Source organism: Mercenaria mercenaria, chromosome 11, assembly GCF_021730395.1.
Source record: "Mercenaria mercenaria strain notata chromosome 11, MADL_Memer_1, whole genome shotgun sequence".
Lineage (NCBI taxonomy): Eukaryota > Metazoa > Mollusca > Bivalvia > Venerida > Veneridae > Mercenaria > Mercenaria mercenaria.
The window spans coordinates 42,383,987-42,405,854 of NC_069371.1; the positions used below are offsets into that span (position 1 = coordinate 42,383,987).

Genomic DNA, 21,868 nt, shown 5'->3' on the forward strand with positions numbered 1-21,868 from the left:
AAGTAAAACTGGGGCAATATTAATGGAAGTCACTTAAAGTACTTGCTTGAAACTTGCTTGAAACAGCCGCGTCCGAGCAGTCCATATTTACAAATATATTTTAAACACAAACATTTAAATCCTTCCACGACATAGCTTTTTAATATTATTATTACAATATAAACCTCTGACAAACTGGGAATAAAATATCGTATATCAATATTTATCAATGCAAACAGAAAAGAAAGCTTACTAGCTAAAATGTTTTTTTTAAAAAAAGGTATATCAATAAAACTAAATAGAAAGTATCTGACCGGTTTGATCATGTCCTGCACTGTTCGCTATTCAGTCAGTAATTTTCATTGAATACCCCTTCAAAAATAAATGGTACTGCCCAAAATTGAAAGACAGACCAGTCCATTTCAGAAATATAGCAGTGTAAAGGTTAAAGACAGTCACACTTAAATAATGTTTTTCGCACCATAGGACTGAATAACCATATTTTTTTTTATTTTGCCTGATTAACATTCAGACTAATAAAATAATTTAACGCGGTTTATTTTACGTTTTGTAACACAATCGTTACTATAAATAGAGACATGTGAAATAATAATCTACAGTTTATCAAATACCATGTGCCATTTTAATCAATAATTGTTTTTGTGCACTGTATCTTGTTTAATTATAACAGAAACATTATGTTTCAAAGATTATTGAATAAGATACGGTAACTGGAGAAGACAAGAGAATAAAAATACCGTCGAAGTACAGCTATAGATTTGAAAATTAATGGACACTTTAATGATAACCTGTCAGTAGTAATTTAGTTATCACGGTGAGTGAAGATAATCAGAAGGTTTTTGGGATATTTTTGAAAGTTTTCACATTTGAAACAACTGATAGGAATTGAGGTAAAACGATTTGTTAAACTGATAGAAGTGATTCGTGTGCTTGATAAAATAATGTGATGAATTAAAGAACTTTACTGTTTACTTTATCCGTTTATTGTTTTAAGGCTTTCAAAAAAGTTTAGCTTTTTTTATCTACCCAGTGACTGAAAGGTACTTTTTCAACTAGTACAGACTTAGTTTCTCTTATCTTCTTGTTTGTACCGGTGTTTTTTGTTTATCGGAAAGCATGTATGAAAACAGTAAATCATTTTATTTATATGATTTTAAATATATAATCGTGTTGCCCTACATTTTTTGCTGTTTATATATATTTTATAAAGAAGTAATCTACACAACTTTGGAAAGGTTTAAAAGTGCTAAAACATGATGTGCCTTGTCGAGAATCACTATATTACTTTTTTACGTTTCAAGTGGAATTTATACATGTTTGGTATTTTATCTCTCGCCATTATGACAACATTAAATCGTACAAGGCGGTGACCAGATATTTTTTATGAGAGTTTTTCCTGCAGGCACTTTTCTGGTCAATAAATAACTTCTTCCCCGTAAATTTCATCAAGTACCCGCATATTATCTCTTAGCCTCTCAGCGAAGGTTAGTCTCTACAGATACGCCATAATACGTTTTGCATTTTGATGGATATTCGAATGAAACGGCGTAATTCACTCAACAACTTGAAATGCGTAGTGCATTTACATACATCTCAATGATCAATGGCATTTAAGAATTTTATTGTAGAGTATTTTTGGCTGCTTGGCGCCAATACAACTCCATTCAGCATTTTATAACATTGCGTGGCATACGCAAAAAATGTCCGAATTCGTGTCACTGAAAAAGTTCTGTTTGTCTTAGAATGTTTGTATGAATGCAAGTGACACGATATCAAATCACGTCCTTACTAAGACAATGATTGAATTATTAGCATTTACGCCGGAACTAGAACTGGATACAGCATTGTCATGATGGAACTGCCTGGTATATTAAATTAGAGAATGATATCAAACTTAAAGTTTATTCTTCCCATTATTTGTTTATCTCAACAACACTAAATACTAGAAGAATTTTTATTGTCTTACAACTTTCACGATGTTTTTGTCGTGCACCTTGTAAAAATATTTTTACACACTGTACATGTATGAATAGGGTAATCCCCTCAGCGTCGATTGGTTAACAAAATGCACGTGAAAATCGTGATACGACGATATGTCATGATATGGTCTGGATGTTGATGGCAAGACAGCCCTTTCATATGCTATAGTTGCTAGTTGCGGTTTAAACGGCAGTATTTCGCTTGAAGATGACCCAAGATCAGGGAACACTCTGTCGGCATTTAGCGAAAAATATGTCACAGTAGTCAAACAGCGTACCACCCAAGATGTTCAGGAGATTTCAGATAGATGAGCCATCAGTTTGGCGGCAGTTTCAAATATTTTAAAGCATAGACTTGGGTTTTGTAAGATATATGCGCGTTGGGTACCCCATGTGTTAAGCCAGGGTGAAAAACATAAACACTTTAGAATGTCCATACATACGATTATGGTGATATGAGATTTTTGAAATCGTTTTGATGAAGCATGGATTCTATAAAACGAGCCTCACGAAAAGAAAAAGGAAATTAAGTCGTCGTAAGTGAAAATGGAGACGGACCTCAATTTGCTCGGCAGTCAAGGTCTGTGAAACGCGCGTTTATACGCTTTATTTTTGAAGAGGGAAGTATGATATCTCAAGGTCATGTCCTTGAGCAAACCACTATCACAACCTTATTTTACGCCAAAACTGTCCGTCCTTCCAGCAGTGGTGCGACCTACACGGAGGCCCATCAAAAGACCGGGTTGTTGCTGAACGACAATGTCCCGGCTCATGTTTCCACAGTCCTGCACTAATACCTGACATCTCACGGGCTTAAATCCTTGCAGCAACACCGCTCTATAGCCCTAACCCTTCTCTATGTGAATTCTCGCTGAATACAGCACCAAAGGGGACCTAGGACTGAGTTCTGAAAGGCCGTAATTCAGATCTACACATCTAAGATCTAATGCAATTACCCAATGGACTAGACAGCTAGAAACTGTATGGAAGCAACGTCAAATAGTAACTAATACGTTTGTGCCCCTCGTATGATGATGTTAACATATGTAGCAACAAAGATCTAAGCTGTATGGAGGTGTTACCGATATAATCAAATATATAGCCCTGTTAATAACTAGTAAACTTGAGGTAATAAACAATAATTGGTAAAACCTTATCGCATATACACGATATCAGTTCTTACGCTTTTTGTCTTCAAGTGTTGTGAAGACAAGATGTAATATTGCTTCCCACTTGAATGAACAGCCAATGGCAGAACTTTTAGCTGGATAAAAACTAGGCACTCTTATGTTGATATAATCTCGCAATAAAATACACCGATTCATTTTATAGAAGATAACACCTTTTCGCCGAATTAGTAAGATATAACAGGCAGATGTATCAGATAATGTTATGGTAAAAACTATCAAATTTATTTTGATCTGGTGCGAAACATTCGGTTAAAGTCATTGAAAGGCGTTAAACAATATTAAATTTTGTGTAATGCAACATCAAAATATCCGTCAGTCGTGAACAACGGACATCACATTCACCTTTTTTCTTGTGTTTACTTGGTTAAACATAGTGTTTAATAAATAAGTTGATATGGTATATATTTTAGTCACCAGTATATGATTATTGTTTTATTATTTGAATTGCAGCTTTAAACATATATCAAAATGCAGATACTATGCATGGGAACGTTTTCCGAAGATCTATAGATAGGGTTATTTCTTTAAGGAAAATATAATAAGTTTTAGTAGCTTGACATTCTTTTAAAAATGGTCATTATTTTATTTATGATACTTGTATTACGCCTGTTGATTTGTAAGTTGATAAGATTTATATTTAATAAAAAATGTTGTATCAAAATCAGTTCCAAACTCGAAACGTATTATATACTAAGTAATTTTTAATTGCGTGATTTCGTAAATTCTCTTTTAATATATTCATTATATCAACAGTAAAGGGGCTTTTGGTAATTAAAATAGCTCAGTTGGAGACCACCTTCAAATAGTCTACTATCTTTGAACGTGTTTTCGTACTCTCAGGTCCAAGAAAATAGAGGAGAAGACACTCGGCCTCATTTAAATATCGTTTGCTAATTGATAGTGCGACAGAAGGATTACATGTATCATGGGCTGGTTTGAGAAAACTGCATTTTTGTTTACATTATATTGCATGCCGGTCAATAGACAAAACTATATATTGTTTTTACTATTTGCCGGCAAGCCATTCAATAATTGTTTTATAACACGGTATCAGAAACTGATTTTCACAATTTTGACTTATCAGCCCAGTAAACACGTGTTTCAATTAGATCGGTCATATACCACACACCGTGGACCGGCTATTTATATGCATTCTTTTTGATATTCGCACAGTTATCATTTGTATACCCACCATTTCTCTTGTGAACAGCGGCTAAGTCACCATTATAGATATTGAGGAAAGGGCGTTCAGTCTGCGAGATAAATGAAAACTCGGTCAATAATTAACATCCCTCTAATATATTAACTTAAATTTGGCGTCAAAATTCCTGCTGATAATTTAACAGCAATATTGTCTGACAGTTTTTGGCATAAATTCTTCAAACCGTAACAGATCGTCTCCGTGTATTTTGAACTTATCAGAAGCGCAATCGTCTGCTTAATAACACGGGAGAGTTACGTATAAGACATTAATAACTGGATAATGTAACATATCAGACAGTAATTAGGCTATCAATCGTATCAAATATAAAAACTACACTCACAGGTAAGCCGAATTAAACTAAAGCTTGACTTCTAATACCGCTCTAAAGGCAGGAACACGTGGTCGGTATGTATTTCGAGTTAATAGCAACGTATGCCGAGAACACAAGTAACTCTGTAACCTATGTTGTAATATCCGAGCTGAATGCACATTCATTTCGCTGGAAAACTCGAAGGAACCTCCACTACCAAGTGGTTAAGTTCGCTTTATTCGAACTGATGTGGCTTCGAAACAGTGTAGTGTAGAATTCTTCTGTGTGATCAAGTTATCCAGCTTGTGTACGGTCGGTGGCTCTACCCAGATAGCCACCCGTGTTTGAAATAATGCCCAGAGAAGCACCTTTGGGTTTTCTTCTACCACAACAGTCTGCAAAGGTCACCATATGACCATAATGGTATCGATGTGACTATAAACCCAGAAAAAAATGAAAACTTCGAAGTGTACTGTTTGTAGTTTCAAATGAAATAAGTGAACAAATTGTGTTTCTTTGTTCTTCAAAGCAGTTATAAGATATCCTGGTTACGGAAAACAATGAAATATATTGGTATAGAACATTTTAAGTAGCATCTTCCAAACTTCAGATTAGAATACAGCTGTGAGCTTTTATATCAGTTTGTTTGAGTGACGAGGCAAGGGTGAATTGTTTTAAGGTTACTTGTTTTGCCATCTAATAAAATTACGTTTTGTAGTTACTGTAACGGAGCGGAACAAAGTGAAGCAATAATTTCTTTTGCTATAAGATCAATCAGTGATCTATAACCTGTTAAGTTGAACAAGTAAAATTATAGGTAGACATTAGTTAAACCGAAGTCGCCATATGACCTATATTTGGCATTAAACCAAACATAAACGAAACGGACATTATCTACACTATAATACCGTGTTCACACTAGCAGAACGGTTTTATTTTAATCAAGCACTAATTTGCTATAATTGGTATTTGACATTTAAAACCCATCAAAATATAATCTAGTTTGCGTCCACACTAGGCAAGGAAATGTGGTTAAAATATATACATGCCATGTTGGAAGTTAACAAAATTTAATATCTTGTAATAAGCAAAAAAGGTTACAAAGAATTGAGGCTATCAGAAACAAGAAGGGGTCATCAATATTTAAACTTCTGTGTTCATCTAAGAATTTCTGTTCATTCCATCTATTGTCCATTTTGAGCACCAGCATGACTCCATATCGCAATTTAATGTTTCTGTTTCAACAACAGTCCAATTACCTTTGCCAGCCACAGCATCAATTGTTTGATACAAAAGAGAAACACATAGTATTCTTCCACCAAAAGGTAAGATCTGTGGATTTGGGATTGTAAAACCAGTTATAAACCACATTTGCGTTCACATTTGTAAAATAATGTAGCATTACTTTTTAATGTAGTATTAAAACCACCTCCCGAGGTAGTTTTAATGCTACATTACAGAAACCACTTGACCTTTACAAAATTCACGTTTTACACCACATATAGTGTGGACGCAAACGAGTTTAAAAAATAAACCCAAGTTAATGTAGGATTAAAAACGTAGTCTGAACACGGTATAAGAAGAACGAGTGCATATTTCCCGATGCAAAGATTTTTATTACATACGCATCTACACGTATAAATATAGTGTAAATATCATAAATGTGTTCAATAGCCTGAATAGGATTGACAATACTGAACTAAATATAAGAAATAGTGCAACAATACACACTGAATTACGTCGCGCACCCGATATGAAATTCAGGCGTCATTGTATGGAAAAATATTGACGTTTCCGGTACCAGTGTAACTAAACGGGGAATAGAAACGAGTATGTAATAATAGGTTAAGCAATGAATCAAGTAAACATTATTTTATAACAGCTTTAATGAAAATAAAATGCATTACGATAACTACATATCAGATTCGTCTTTATTTTTGTAAGGTATCTAAGAGACGATTTTATCTTGTTTTGACATCTACTATTATGGATGTTATGTCAAGCTGTGTCATAGGATAGACATGTTCGAAACGTAAATGAGTATTGTCAACAATTTGACAATTTTGACATAAAGGAAAACCGAGATTTTCTATTATATGTAAAATTGACAAAATATATATAAATGAATTTATCCTTAAATACATATAGTAGTCACATATAGCGTCCACTATTTCGGTTATAATGTAATTATTTAAAAGAAATCGGCCAGTTTTAGAAAATTGTTGCAGAGAAATCAGTTAAAGCAAGAAGTAAGGTAAGGTAATATAAATGCAGCACAGCTTGCAATAACAGAACAACTAAGGAAAGGACAAAAAATGGATACAATATTTGTTCTTAACAACATAATATGAGCCGTGCCATGGGAAAACCAACATAATGGCTTTGCGACCAGCATGGATCCAGACCAGCCTGCACATCCGCGCAGTCTGGTCAGGATCCATGCTGTTCACAAACAGTTTCTCTAATAGCAATAGGCTTTGAAAGCGAATAGCATGGATCCTGACCAGACTGCGCGGATGCGCAGGCTGGTCTGGATCCATGCTGGTCGCAAAGCAACTATGTTGGTTTTCTCATGGCGCGGCTCAATTATAAGGAATGGAAAAAGTGGTGTCTTCACGTAAGTTGTCACTTAATAGACTTTGTTTCTCGAGCATTTTTTGCTTAAAAGAAGTACCCTTTAAGTGTAACTACGTGATAACGACATTGATAACAATTTATTGTTGTTTTTCAGAAAACTGTTGATCAGCAGCAAAGTAACAATTACGTCAAAACCTAAAGGTTACAATATCTATAGTCTGTTATTATTATCAATATTAAATTATGCATGGTGGGCAAGTACCGGGTTTACAAGCCATTGACTGATTTATCGCAAGACGAACATCTCGAGAGAATAATAATTTCATATCATAAACCTTCTTTCATAACTCATCATTCAGGTATCTTGAATTTCTTCATGATTTTTTACTTGATCTGTTAGCAGTTGATCTAATGTATGCAAAAAAGCGTTAATGTTATACTGTTTTTTTTTTTGTTGCAAATGGATTTAAAATTAATGCATTATTGACATGTCAGAGATTTCACGGGAGTGTTGAGATGAATTTTGAGGAGACACCCACTTCTTAGCACATCATCACATCTGGCCATCCAGATGTGAATTTAAACTTCGATTCTTAATGAAAGTCAGGGTCTATTCCCATTCATTTCCTTTCTATCAGCGAACGTCCTTGCTTTTTTCACACTTGTTCTCTTATGCACTGCAGTTGTAACAATAAATTGTTTAAAATAGCATTGTACAAGAATGCGTATTTTAAAAAGAGCAAAACTACCATTTTGATCACGTAAAGTAGATATATATCATTGTATTTTGTTGCTTTTAATAATCGTTTTCTTATAACAGATTAAAAACGCCAATGCCTTTTGTAATTAATTGAAGATATCTTGTAATTAAAATTTATATGTTCGATGTCATCATTTGATTTAATATCATCATTGCTCGAAGAATATCATTTCCACTTTCATACGTTACTGGCAGTGATATATGGAAATGAATACGATAAATATACAATACAAAAGATATCCTCACGTAAGATACACCAAAAGTAAGCAGATTCTAATCAGATGCTGAATCGCAATGCCTTACGGATTTTATTAAATATCAGAATGCCTTAAATATCACAAATCTTTTACTAGCATTTCTTGCATGCCAGACAGGAGTTTCTGTGTTTTCGCAGGTGCTGGAAACTCTAGGGTGTAAGACGGCTCTCGTGCAGTAGTTTATGAATGAATGTGTAAATTCATACGCTACTGTATTACAATAGTACTTTAAAGAAAAGTATTCGTTTAATTCTATTTCGTCTGTTAATTGAAAGATACTGAATGCATCAAAGAATGAATCTATCACTAGTCAAAGGTGGGATGGAATAATTGCTCGAGGGTAACTGCTTAGCCCCGTTACCCCCTAAACAGCAATCCTTGGGCCAGACATTTCCATCCAGTTAAAGATTTCTTATAATAGCGATTCATTGGACCTTAACAGCGTGATGCTCTTTGAAATCACTGATATTCTTAGGAGCGAATTTTTACGGATTTCATGGTTCAGTCACTTTACGAAATTTAATTCCACCGACAAATAAAGGTTCAGTTTATTTTCTCTTCAAAAATTGAAAATCTTTGAATTCACATCTTAACAGACAATTCAACCCGAAACTGTGTGTAGACAAAATAATTTGATTTGCTTGATTTTCTTTCAAAGAATTCAATGAAAAATAACCGCAAAAGTCTCCATAGTATCAAAATAACTTACACTATATATTTACTGTCTATATGTTACGTCACAGTGATCCGTACTATCGCTTGTAACGTCTGCTTATAGTAGATGCGACTTTCATTGTGATGTGTTTTAGCTACAAAATATTATAGACGTTAACATATTTTACCACACAGTCAAATGTTACCTTTTTTATAGTACACGCACTATATATTTATTTAGTACGCATTAGAATGAAAGTATACAAATTCTTTATCAAGCAAGAAATTAACACATAAACATAATCAATCGCCTTCCTTGAGAGCAATGGTCAGCGGATCATTTCAAATAATTGAGCCGCACCATGAGAAAACCAACATTGTGCATTTGCGACCAGCATGGATCCAGATTAGCCCGCGCGTCCGCGCAGTCTGATCAGGATCCATGCTGTTCGCTTTCAAAGCCTACTGCAATTAGAGAAACCGTTAGCGAACAGCATGGATCCTGACCAGACTGCGCGAATGCGCAGGCTGGTCTGGATCCATGCTGGTCGCAAATGCACTCATGTTGGTTTACTCATGGTGCGGCTCAATTATTTGAAATGTTCTCAATATATGCCCTGTGTATTTTAAATTTCAAATTAACACACAAATTCCCTCAAAGCACAGTCATTATGTTGAATTTAACAACCGAATGTTTATAGACCACTAGATATAACTCATATGTTCCTATTTTAAACAGTTAGTAAAGGAAACCAAATGTCTCAATGTGATCCAGTTACCTGTATGTGCAGAGGCAGATTAACCTTTACTCTGCTAAATTTCTAGAATGAATTGGTCCATCATTCAATTTGGCCAGCATCACTTATTAATCAAAGGGGTGTTCACTGAAACAATACTGACTGAATAGCGAACAGTTCAGGCCGTGATCGGCCTGCATGGATTTGCAGGCTGATATTGATCTACACTGGTCGCAAAGGCAAAAGCACTTGCCACCAGCAGGCTAAAAGTTAATTTCACAGATGCTTTTCAGACTTTTCGTGTATTTTTGTGTCTGTTTGTTACTTCTGTGTTGCTATCATTGAATTCGTTTGTTAATGTGTACATGAGCCCAGCCATTCTGTCCGTATTTGGGCGGCTGCGTTCGTTATATGTGACTTTTCCAGTTGGACTTTTGACTGGGTTTTTGTTTGTTTTTCGGGAATTTCTCTTAGTTTTGATTTGCGCTTCTTTCATTTCGTGGATACAGTTTTGCAGTACCCGCGATCCATCAACTTTGTTTTAATAGTTCCCAGGGGTAAGTTGAAATGTAATCTATTTAGTACATCAGCATAATATTTTCCTTGCTAAAATTTGTGAAAACCTTAGATCCCCTTCCTAAATTCCAATGTGTTTAGTTTTACCCATTTTTTCTCGTTTAGGGCAAACCCATTATTTTAACTTGAGACCATAAACCGCTTTTCATGGAATTACACGTATGAACACAACTGCAGGTGTCTCTTAATGTTTTTTTTTTTTTTTGTATACTTGTAGCATGTGTGAATGTTGAGCTCTGCTCAACTCGGGGCTAGAGGGTGTGTACGGTAGCATCCATTCCCACTACCGTCCATGAACAAGCTATATCAAACCGAACCTGCAACATTTTCGTTTTATCGTGTAGAGCGACCTTGGGAGTTTCCACTTTTTCTATGTTGGTCTTTCTGGAAATGAAAGCTTGTAATCTTAGTGTAAATTTTGAAATTAGGCATTCTATGTATTTTTGTTATTATGAATTTATTTCTATCACTGTAATACTCCGTAATAGAGTTATAATGACATAAAAACTATACCAATATTAGAAAACCTTATCATTCCATAATTGTGGAAATAAAACATTAATTGGTTTATGTAGATAAGAATTCTTAAGTGTTTTCAGTTTGTTTTATCTGTAAGTATTGCTAAGAAATAGGTAGAACACAGCTTTCCTTGAATGAACAATCAATCAATCGAAGGAATTTTCATCTGCCAAGAATGCAGTGTTTATTTTTCATACTTATAACGTACACAAATATGAATTTTATTCATTCTGTTATTTCTAGTGGCTGTTAGTGTTTGCTTAAGTATACAAACAAATAACGTTCAACTGTTCTTCTGACTAATTTGTACAGTTATGTGTTTTGTCGAGTTGGAAGTTTAGCAATAAAAGTGTGTAAGATAAAAGCTATGTACTTTTCAGTTGTGCAATTTGATATGATCTTCAATAAGAACACTTACAAGCGCAGGTCAACATACATGTATTTTGCCGGTATTACATCTGATGAGAACAGAAAACAAACCGAAAGTAATAATTTGAACACACGGAGTATAGACAAGTCTTACATTGGTTCAGTTTTACTTAATTTGTTTTAACTTGATTACTAAAATATTTTAAACTAAGTTTAATTTTATCATGAAAAAATTTAAACTTAATATACTTTCGGGCGTTTTACTTTACACATATTGATGTAGGGTAATGTATACTGGATTTTTTTTTAAATTTCTGACGTTATGTGACATATCTATGGAAGAGCATTAGTGCCAGGTGCGTTTTATTTATTAACTCGAAATTTCGAGATACTAACTCGAAATTTCGGGTTATTAAAATTTCAACTTAGTAACTCGAAATTTTGAAATTATTCGACTTAGTTACTCGAAATTTCGAGTTAATAAATAACACACACCTGACACTAATGCTATTCCGTACATATCATATAGTCCCACAATATCTAGCCGTCGTCGTCAAAATATTTAAAGGTTGTTGATAACGTCATAATTATATCGTCTTAACTGTCTTTTAGTCTGTGCGACGTCAAGATTTTTTTTCAGTTAAGTAACATAAATATGTGATATTGAAATAAATTTCATCTACAGCTAACTTATTGTAAGACTAAGGTTAAGATTGCACGGGGGACCATTTGGGTCAAGGTTAGTGTCATTGTTACTAAAATTGAAACAAATATTCTGCTGAATAACTAGTATTCTAGCTTACAGAAATCATGTGAAGTCAACGCAGTTTATTTCGTCTGTATACTTGGAAGATTCTACCGTGGCGCATTGAAAGAAGGAGTTGTTTGAAACTATTTGAAATTACGGCATCTGACACGTAGATGTTAGAATAAACCATGCCCATACTGATAGACTATAGTTTATGCTGGGTCCTTCATACCTTTCTATAGAAGCCCTTTTATGTTGTTTTCTAACTTTGTCTAGTTCCATTTGTGTGTTTTTTTTACATTCCCAGCAATAACTTTATTGTGGAGGATCTGTTAGCGATTGATAGCAATTGATATAATGTTTGCAAAAACTGCATGTGGTATATTTGGTGCCAACAATTTAAGGTAATTAATTGTAGATTTGTATGCTACTGACCTGGTTCTCTACAGAATTATATACATAATTATAATGAAAAGATGCAAAACTTATTTTGAAATGTTTGCATTTGTTCATTTGTCGATTGGACACATTTTCTCGTTAATTAATCGGTATTTCATTAGAAATTTAGGGCTCAGACTGTCTTCTACTTCGTATCCATTCCATTCCATTCCATTCCATTCCACTCCTTATAATCCTGTATTTTCTATACAATATTCACCAAGTGCCAAAAGTACTCAAATAAAATAAAATTTTTAAGCAAATTCTTAACTGCATCGCCTTTTGTAAGTTTATTTACATCTCGCATTAATATTTTTGTAATCTGGATAAATGGAAAAAGAATTAACCGACCTTAGGCTCAGCAAAACTCTGACATTCAATTGACGGTAAAGTGCCTCATAACTGAAATATCAAAACCTTTATTACGGATTATAACATAATTTTAACGCCTACAAAATTCCTGGATATGACAAATTCAATTATAAACAGGCTTTAAATTTGATTTTGTTTTCAAAGATTATAATATTTACACATTTAATGTTCATTTAAACGCGCCTGGAGATGACGACATGTTATAAACACGCTTTTAATATATTATTTGAATATCACTCATTAGCTAGTTGGAGTAAACTAACATTCTTGATACACTGATTTTACTGAAATGTTTCGACACAACAGCGTTACAGTCGTAATTAAAAAGACGTATTCTAGTAACTTTGAATTCCAGTTTCAGCATGTTTCGAAAATGTTATATAATTATTTATAAATAATACTGTTGGTAGTGTCCGGGATAGCAAATTTCTAATTCTAAAGTAAAACGTTACTGTTTGGTGTTTTTTTCTAACGAAATTTTAGTTCATTTTTTCAAACATAGATAATCCTGATTGCATTAAATTCGACCGATCTCAGAATTCGTGTTGGACTTTACTGTCGCATCTCCCAATCACCATATAACCTCCACTGTAGAAAAGTTGTTTTCTGCACTTTTTTGAAGCCAATTTATAAATTTTAACATTATTAATTTCGACTTCCGTGTGCTTGTCCGTAAGAAGTATTGCCAAATACGACCGCCTGTCAGCTGTCTGTATTCAATTTAATGGTCTACCACAACGACATCTCCATTTGTTAAATAGAAAAAAAATATTTTTCTCTGTGGCATTATAGGAAGTACTAAGACAAATTAATGCCATTCGCTGTCAATGTTACGGTCTGTCCCCTGTTGTATCCGGGAAAATCTTCACGATGACATTACGTTTTACTTATCGACAGTGCCGTCATGTAGCCCTAAATATCTTCGAGATGGTTAGGGTAAATACTTGGGGATGTGGACGAGAGTATGGAATGGTAATCCCCTCCCAATGATCTTTATTGTTTTTAAGCTGTTTTTTTATTCGAGCTTTTTTCAGGCAGTTGAAACATTTTTATTTTAGAGAAGATGCACTCGGATTATTTGTCTTTTTATGACAATATAATGAAAAAGTAATTTCCTAGCAGTTAACGGTAAGGAGTTGAGCCTGCTATTTCTGTACTAAGCGTCAACTTGCTGTGCAAAAATTAGTAGGTAATGATAAGTTATTGAATAATGTTGCTTGGTTTGATACATTTCTGATACTGTATCATATCAATTTGCTGTCTGATGAAATCATTAGCACATTTAGGATTGAAGAAAACGATGCAATAAAAAAAGGGAGATAAAATACTTGAGATGGATGATGAAATACTCATGATTACAATTTTGTTTTCTAATTTTAACATAATATCGTCTTTGAATAGAACATACTGTTTTTTTTTATTTCATTTTTGTTTCACTCTGCAACACCGTTTGGAAAGTAATATTCAGGAATATAATGATACTTTTTCAAAGTATGTAACTATGAGAAAATCGAAATAATGCAGTTAATTTTGAGTGCTTTTGTGGTGACGCAAACTACACTAATGACATTAATATCTTTAATCGTGCACATAACTTTTGCTGCATAAATTGATAAAGCTGTTAACATGATATCAGATTTATAACATAACAAAAAAATGTCACTTATTACAGTTGCAGATGGTAATATCCGGTTCGAGGGTAACTGTTTTTGGCAGTAGGTGATTAAAATTTATTAATATTGACATTGCTGGTTTGACATAATTCTGTTACCGATTTACTGGGGGAAAAGTGCAAACAAAAAAGCAGTACTCAAAATAGAATGTAAATCTAAAACAGATGTTCTTGGATAAATTATCTGCTTTAAATACAGATATAATGAAAACGTAATTTCGAAGCATTTCGTATAAAATTGCCTGATTTTATTATTATTATCAATTGCTTGACTCCGTGGAAATGTTGGGATAGAAAGAGATAACCAGAAATACGGATACGCGTCGAAATAATGCTGTACTTTTTGCATAACTTGCCAGTGACGTCAACTGATATTTGAGCCGCGCCATGAGAAAACCAACACAGTGAGGATCCATGCTGTTCGCAAAGCCACTGTGTTGGTTTTCTCATGGCGCGGCTCAAATATCAGTTGACGTCACTGGCAAGTTATGTTCCATAGAAATGTGGGTTATGTTAACTACAGAATAAGGATGCACTTCAGGAAGACTTAAAAAACTTGTTGTTTGCTCCAATTTCATTTCTATATAATCACAACATTACAATCGCCGCATTTACATTTAAAGAAATACAACCAGCGGTTTGTGACACCATGGTAAAATATGTACTTCTTCCATTCTGAGGCATCTCCGTTCCAGTACAATTTTACAGTTGGAGGTCAGTTGGGCAAAACATAACAAACATATTAGTTTTGTGTTGTTATCAATCATTGGTAAACCTTCGCGACGAAGAGATGAAAACTACAAGCGTATCACAGTTCGTACACTGACAAAATGTAATGCTTCGTTCACATCTTAATAAAATCTGCCCGTCTCTACCTAGCTTTATCTAATTATTCAGGTTCGTATTCCAATCAAATGAGACAGTTCTTCCTGAAAATAACAAATTTCATCTTCATGTGGGCCTAGATACTATTTTATTAGATGGAATATAACGTTGAATGTTATACCCTGGTCCAAATGCCGAGGCTGAAATACTATAAGTATCTCTTATCAACAGAAAATGCCTCTGTACATGTTATACCCTACCCTTAGGTATTCTATAAGAATCATGGTCATGAAGGGGAAAATATACTAACCCGTATCAATCGTACATTTCTCTACTAAAACGCGCAGTTCGGTGAATGGGTACCTAATGTATTGAACAAGCGATAATTTATCTTCCATCGTGCACCAGTCACATTGTCTCAATATTCCATATTGCTGAGATTATCAACATATTTTATGCTTTCGTCAACGTTACATAAAAAACTTGCGTAACCTTCCCTAATGAACATCCGGTCTAGAGGTCACGGCGGTGAGCACATGTTTGGCGAAATGTAAACAAACAAAAACAGAATTAAAAAAAAATCACAATTTTACACTAAAACTCGAAATGATGAATTAAATTCATCTTGTATATGATCTTTAATTTGAAATCGTACATTGGTCTGCATCTGTTCTGTTTATTTTATTCATTTTGCACATTTATGCTGCATTTTCACATTTTAGCGAACACATGTTGTAAAATGACGATTGACATACATTTTCACAACAGCCAGTCAGAATGGTTTTGTAATCTAGAACGGAACTTCACCAGGGAAGTTCAAGCAAGTTTTTGTGTAACCTTGAAATAACTATAAACTACGCGTTGTTTTTCTAAGACAAGATGCATTGAAGAAATGTGACCGGTACACAACGGAAGATAAATTACCACTTGCTTGATATCCATAGTAGACATATACCGAACTGCGTGTTTTGGGTATGAAATGCGTGATTGAAACGGGTTAGTATATTTTCCCCTTCATAACCATGGTTCTTACAGAATACCTAGGGGTAGGGTATAACATGTACAGAGGCATTTTCTTTCTGGTCTGGCGCCAGTGAAGCAAATGCCCTACTGACTGAGCTAACCGGCTATCTGTCATTTTACGACATAATTATTGTAGATATCAAAAACCAAGGCTTTTTTAAGCTTGCAGAATGTTGTAAGTTAGCTTTTGATAGGCTAGCGGAATCGTCGTCAGAACGAGGCTATCAGTAGCTCGTTTTCAGATCCTAAGCGTAGCGTAATAGGAGATGTACTTTAGTCAGATTGTCTTTAAAGCAACGTAAAGTATTATCACAGTATTGCCGTCATCCTTTAATAAACTTGAGTTGACATGAAGGATGATTATATGACCGTTACTGTTATCCTCAGACCAGATATTGCTGTCTACAGACCAGACAAAATTCGCGGTATCACCAAAGGTCAATGGCAAGATACCGCGTAATATTGATTTAACACATATTGCCGTGTGTTTCTTTGTCAACAAACATTGATTATGAATTTAGAAATATTAACTTTACAAGCCTTCACCACTAAACACACTTAGGAAAGACCCTGAGGTGTTTCGTTTGGAAAACAACTTTCTCGTTTATCTACATCTTCATATTTTGAAAAAAAAATGTTTTGTTTGATTTAAAGTCACACCGCCAAAAATTAAGGTCTCCAGGCTACTTGCCGCCTTTTATGTTGGTGGAAGACATCAGATGCCACTCCGCTCATTACTTTAGACACTGGCTGGTGCGTGGATAGAACAACTTTCCGTTAACCAGCTTGAAATGCCTTCGTCGTATTAAAGAATTCTAAACCCCAAAAGAGGTTTCGAACCCATACCGGTGACGGTCAAGTGATTTGAAGTTAGTGACCTTAACCACTCGGCAACGGAAGCATGATCTTGCATATCATGTCAAGAGTTATTATGTTCTTTATATGGAATATATATTGATTAATAAATACCTTAAATAGAAATATATTCAATTTCCTAATTGGTTAATTCTTAAATTTCTTTGGATGAAACATATAAGTTACCAAACAACTTGGTTGCTGCATTTAACATAATTATGTCTGAAACATGAATTCATTTTTGTTTTCAATAACCAACTGTTTCTTTCTATATGAGAAATGTTTCGCTGAGACATGCATGTTGCATACTGTGGCAATTTTGTTGACTGAAGTTGAACTGTTGACGTGTATTTTCTTGCTAAAAGGCTCCTATTCAGATCTGGGAAAATTACGTTTTACATTTTGTAATATCACACTCGAACAGTTTTGTTATCGTTGCACAGCAGTGCATTGGGAATTAAAACGATTGTATTCTTACTACTTGTTACATAATAATAATGACGTAAAAGCTACACCAATCTAACAACCTAACGATTTCTAAATTATATTGAGGAATTCAAATATGAATTGGCTTTTATTGAATATAAAGTTTTCAGTTCCAAAGAGCTTTTAGCCTGCTTTTATCTTTTAGACTAAGTGTTGTTATGAAAGATATAGCATCATCCATTGCTTAACCTAGGGTCCTCGAAAGGATGTTATTCGGTCAAGAATAAAGTACTATTTTCATTCTGATAATGTCTCGGTAAAAATGACCCAGATATTTTTTATACAGTTGCAGGTTGCAAGAAAAAAATTGATAACGTGTGCCTTTTATTTTGATTTTTACTGATCTGTGTTTTGTTAATTTAAGATCAAACGATGTAGCAGTGCAATATAGATATCTACAATATTATTATGAACTTTTTTAACTGTGATATATAATGTTACCTATTTCAAAAAGAACTAAAATATTGACCGAGATGGTAACTGAGGTCAGCTTTATGAGACGTCTTTGATAAATGATTCCGTTTTTGTACCTGAGTTTTTCAAATATATAAGATTCACAGCGGTATGATACATTTATGTTTACTGATTAACATCTTTTCTCAACAAATTCAGAAGAAATGATTTACAATATCTTCGCTGTTATTGATATATTCAAAGCTACCAATATAAGCATATCATTTAAGTAATATTAACAGAAGAACAGAACAGAACAGAAGTTTATTTACAGAAAGACTTGAACATTAAACGTTCATCGTCATATATATACATTACAAACATGCATGATTATAGCGGAAGGTTAAAATATATATTTTATGGAAATAATATGAACACAAATATACACATACAATAAACCTGAATACAGATAAGTTTTATGTAATTTATTCATTTACTGATATTTTGTTAATTAATTCTATTAATTAAGATGGTTTTTGTATAATTTCGTGTAACAGTTCATTCTTAAAAAATTACTTATAATTTAACTCAACATATAATAGGATCTGTTAATAAAAAACATGAGAGGTGAAAAATCATTCTTAAATCCTGTATGATGAGATTAGTCATACATAGTGACTTCAATTATATTTTATCTTTGTCAAGCAATCACCGGTGCATAACACATATCAGCAACGAGATTTTCCATAATACATTATTATAGGTCGATATCTTTCAACTTGCTCACCCCCTTGACCCTGAATTTTCATTTGATTAGTTCAGACCTATTGATAGGTAATTTTTTAACGGTAATTTTAATGCACGTGCTTTTCCTGAAATTAAGTAGCATATAATGATGAGATTTTCAGCATAATTATAAAAAGTATGATAAATAAATTAGCAAAATATATATATTTAGCAAACTGTAAAAGAGAAAATGTTCCATAATTGTATAAAGTTTTTCATTTTACGACTATCTTCATAGTAGTTTGTCATACATTAATTGTATGTAACTTATACCCTGTTAATCATTATTTTCATACTTTTCTCATATATTAACTTTTTGAAACCTTGTTTTGTACCGTCATATTACAATGTTATATTCCATGTTCGGCAATGAACATATTGTATGTTTTTGCCTAAATAAACTATCTTGAATCTTGAATCTATACTTTAATACGTTAAGTATGAAGAAATTTTGATCAAGGCGTCTTTTCAAAATAACTGTAATCATAGTTTGAAAATGTTCAGCATATCAAAAATTCCCTTTTATCAAAATAGGACGGTCCGTATAACACAGGTCAACGGGGTCAAGTGCACAAGTTGAAAGTAACCTGCCCTCACATTACTATGCATACTTAAGCGCATTAATTAATATTAACAAAGATATTACTTTGACATTAACAACTAGAAAGATGTTAATCCATTAGGCAGTAATAATTATAATATTATTACAAAAACTGAACACATAAACTACAAGTAGAGAAATGTGCAGGCAGACGCTAAATCTCTTGGTGTTTCATTAGAATTTGTCAGTTTAAGATTTATTTTGTGTTGTAGAATCTATATCTGAGAAAAGGCTGAGGCCTCAGCTTGTCTTTTGATACATAATTATTGTTTACACATCGTTGCATTTTAAGTCGAATTGCACTCGCATAATAGCATTACAATTTGCGCTAAATATCACAGAAACGTTTTCAGCCAGTCCAGAATCCTATAATACCGTTCAGATGCTCTATCATCAGGGCTAGAGGCCCTCTTAAACATTTCCCAAAATTTTGAAACAAGATCTAGACGTATTAGGACTTTTTTCTCAGTTTTTGATTAATAACCATACCAGTCAAAGAGCGCTATAATGAAGAATTAGCTACATATTCAAAATCCAACAACTTCCCGATATTTGATATGATGATCAAAATCTTCTGTTCATATAATGCAATGATAATTTACACCATACTGTGCGATACAGCACTTACCAGGTGCAAAAAGTATTCAAATGAAATTAGATGATACTGATATGAATGTTTATTAAGCTCCGATGTTTGTTTATTCTTTTTGCTTCTCACATTCAAGTGTATGTAATCTGATCGAATGGAAAAGAAATTAACTGAACTGAGACTTATCACGAATCTGAAATGCAAACGAATGCGCAGTACATCTATACTTATATTACGGATTATAATAATGATTCCCACGCCTGCAAAATCATCTCCTGAAGTTATGAAATAAGCTTTTAATATGATTTCATTTGAATTTTTATTTCCAAGGTAATATATTAACATTTTACACGATTTAGGTTCATTCCAACAGCCAGCCATTCTGAGTGAGTCATTTAATGCAAAAGGTGTATAGTAGGAATGAAATTTAAACCAAATAGCCTGAATGTAAATATGTATATGTTTTCAAAAATCATCAACACAGTTTCAGACATCTTCATCGGCCATTTATATTTTTACATGACTGCTAAGAAATAAAATGTCCTTTATTTACCTTAATTATAACTTACCTTTCAGTGTTGAGATGTAATAGTAACCAAAACATTATACTGTCGAACAGTTCGTCGTTGTTCCTTCATAATTCTGTGTCGATGGTGTAGAAATTTGATCGTTAAAGGGATTAACCAACACATAATTCCTCTTAAAAATCCATAAAAAGTGAGTACTCTGAAAGTGACTATTGGTACAAACTAAGATATTTTTGCAACATTTTTGAAATAATATAGAAAATTTACATTTTTCTTGCATTTTTATCAGTATCTAAGTTAAACTTTTATTTTCGACCATTTTATCATAATTATATACGGTCAATGCCAAACTTGATGGAAATAAACGTGTTGAAAAATTTCACCCAAACTGTGACCGAGTAGCTTTAAATACAAATATTCATTCATATTCATTTACAACGTGCACCTGACGGTGAGATTTTTTCCCTAAAAATTAGAAATTTAACAATATTTGTATAGCAACTTTCAAAACCACTATATGCTGACCGAATGAAGAAAGAAAACATGTCCTAAAACAAAATTTAAATCTGAAAAGATGTAGCTCTGTTCAGACATTTTGTCTTTCTTTGAAATTCAATATGATGAAAAAGGTAATTTCGTAGCAATTTGATTTTGTAAGATGCGTCAAATGTTATTAGTAGGTAATAATAGGTAATGCTGCGCTCTGCGGTTTCATTTTTTGATGATCACATTAATTTGAGATCTGGTGAAATTTTAAATTGATTAACAAATTTCAGAGTTATGATAAAGGAAAAAAAACGTAAGATAAATATGTGGGATACAGGCAGAATACTCCATTGCATTTTTCAAAACTTTAATATGTCAGTTAGGCTAAGAACTGTTATTTCTATGGATATATAAATGATGCACTCTAAGTTTAATATTTTCTCTCAGCAGTACCATTTTCAACTAATATTCAAGAATATAATGATTTCTAAGTGATGCAGAAAGCAAAATGCTCTATCACTGCATGTAGGGAAACCCGGAATGATACAGTTACATTCCGTATAGATATTTTGTTAGTGAGAACTTTATAAATATTATGCAGCCCTTGAATTATTGTAATGATTCGTATCAAGCACGTAATGTGACACAGATGTAAAGTCATTTAGAAAAGAGTGACAGCATAGTTATCATAAACCTTGTTTATCGCCTGGTGCACGTAATTGTCCGTTTAGTTTACATAACTTCATTCATATGATATATCATGTCTTTCAATTACCCAATTATTTGACATTAAAATACATTGCAATGAATAGTGGCAGTGCTGTTTTAACACTATTCCTTTGGCCGAGTTTGCTCGTAGAAAAACGATGAAACCGATAACCAGTGTTAAAAAGAAACAAACAAAAAAAAACAACAGAATGTAAACCTGAAACAGG

The 21,868-nt window shown here is 33.4% G+C and overlaps 1 protein-coding gene across 6 annotated transcripts in view; it reads left to right on the plus strand.

The window, feature by feature from the left end:
- The window catches only part of LOC123531486 (corticotropin-releasing factor receptor 2-like), a 124,878-nt gene that overhangs the window by 11,737 nt on the left and 91,273 nt on the right, over nt 1–21,868 (plus strand). Inside the window, exon 1 of one of the 6 annotated variants that reach the window (XM_053517260.1) lies at nt 696–814. The exons of 4 other annotated variants lie outside the window; for them this stretch is intronic. The gene's annotated coding sequence lies outside the window, so the exon portion shown is untranslated. Of the gene's footprint in view, nt 1–695; nt 891–21,868 lie in introns of those variants that run through there. One more of the 6 variants, XM_053517259.1, reaches the window with a different exon arrangement.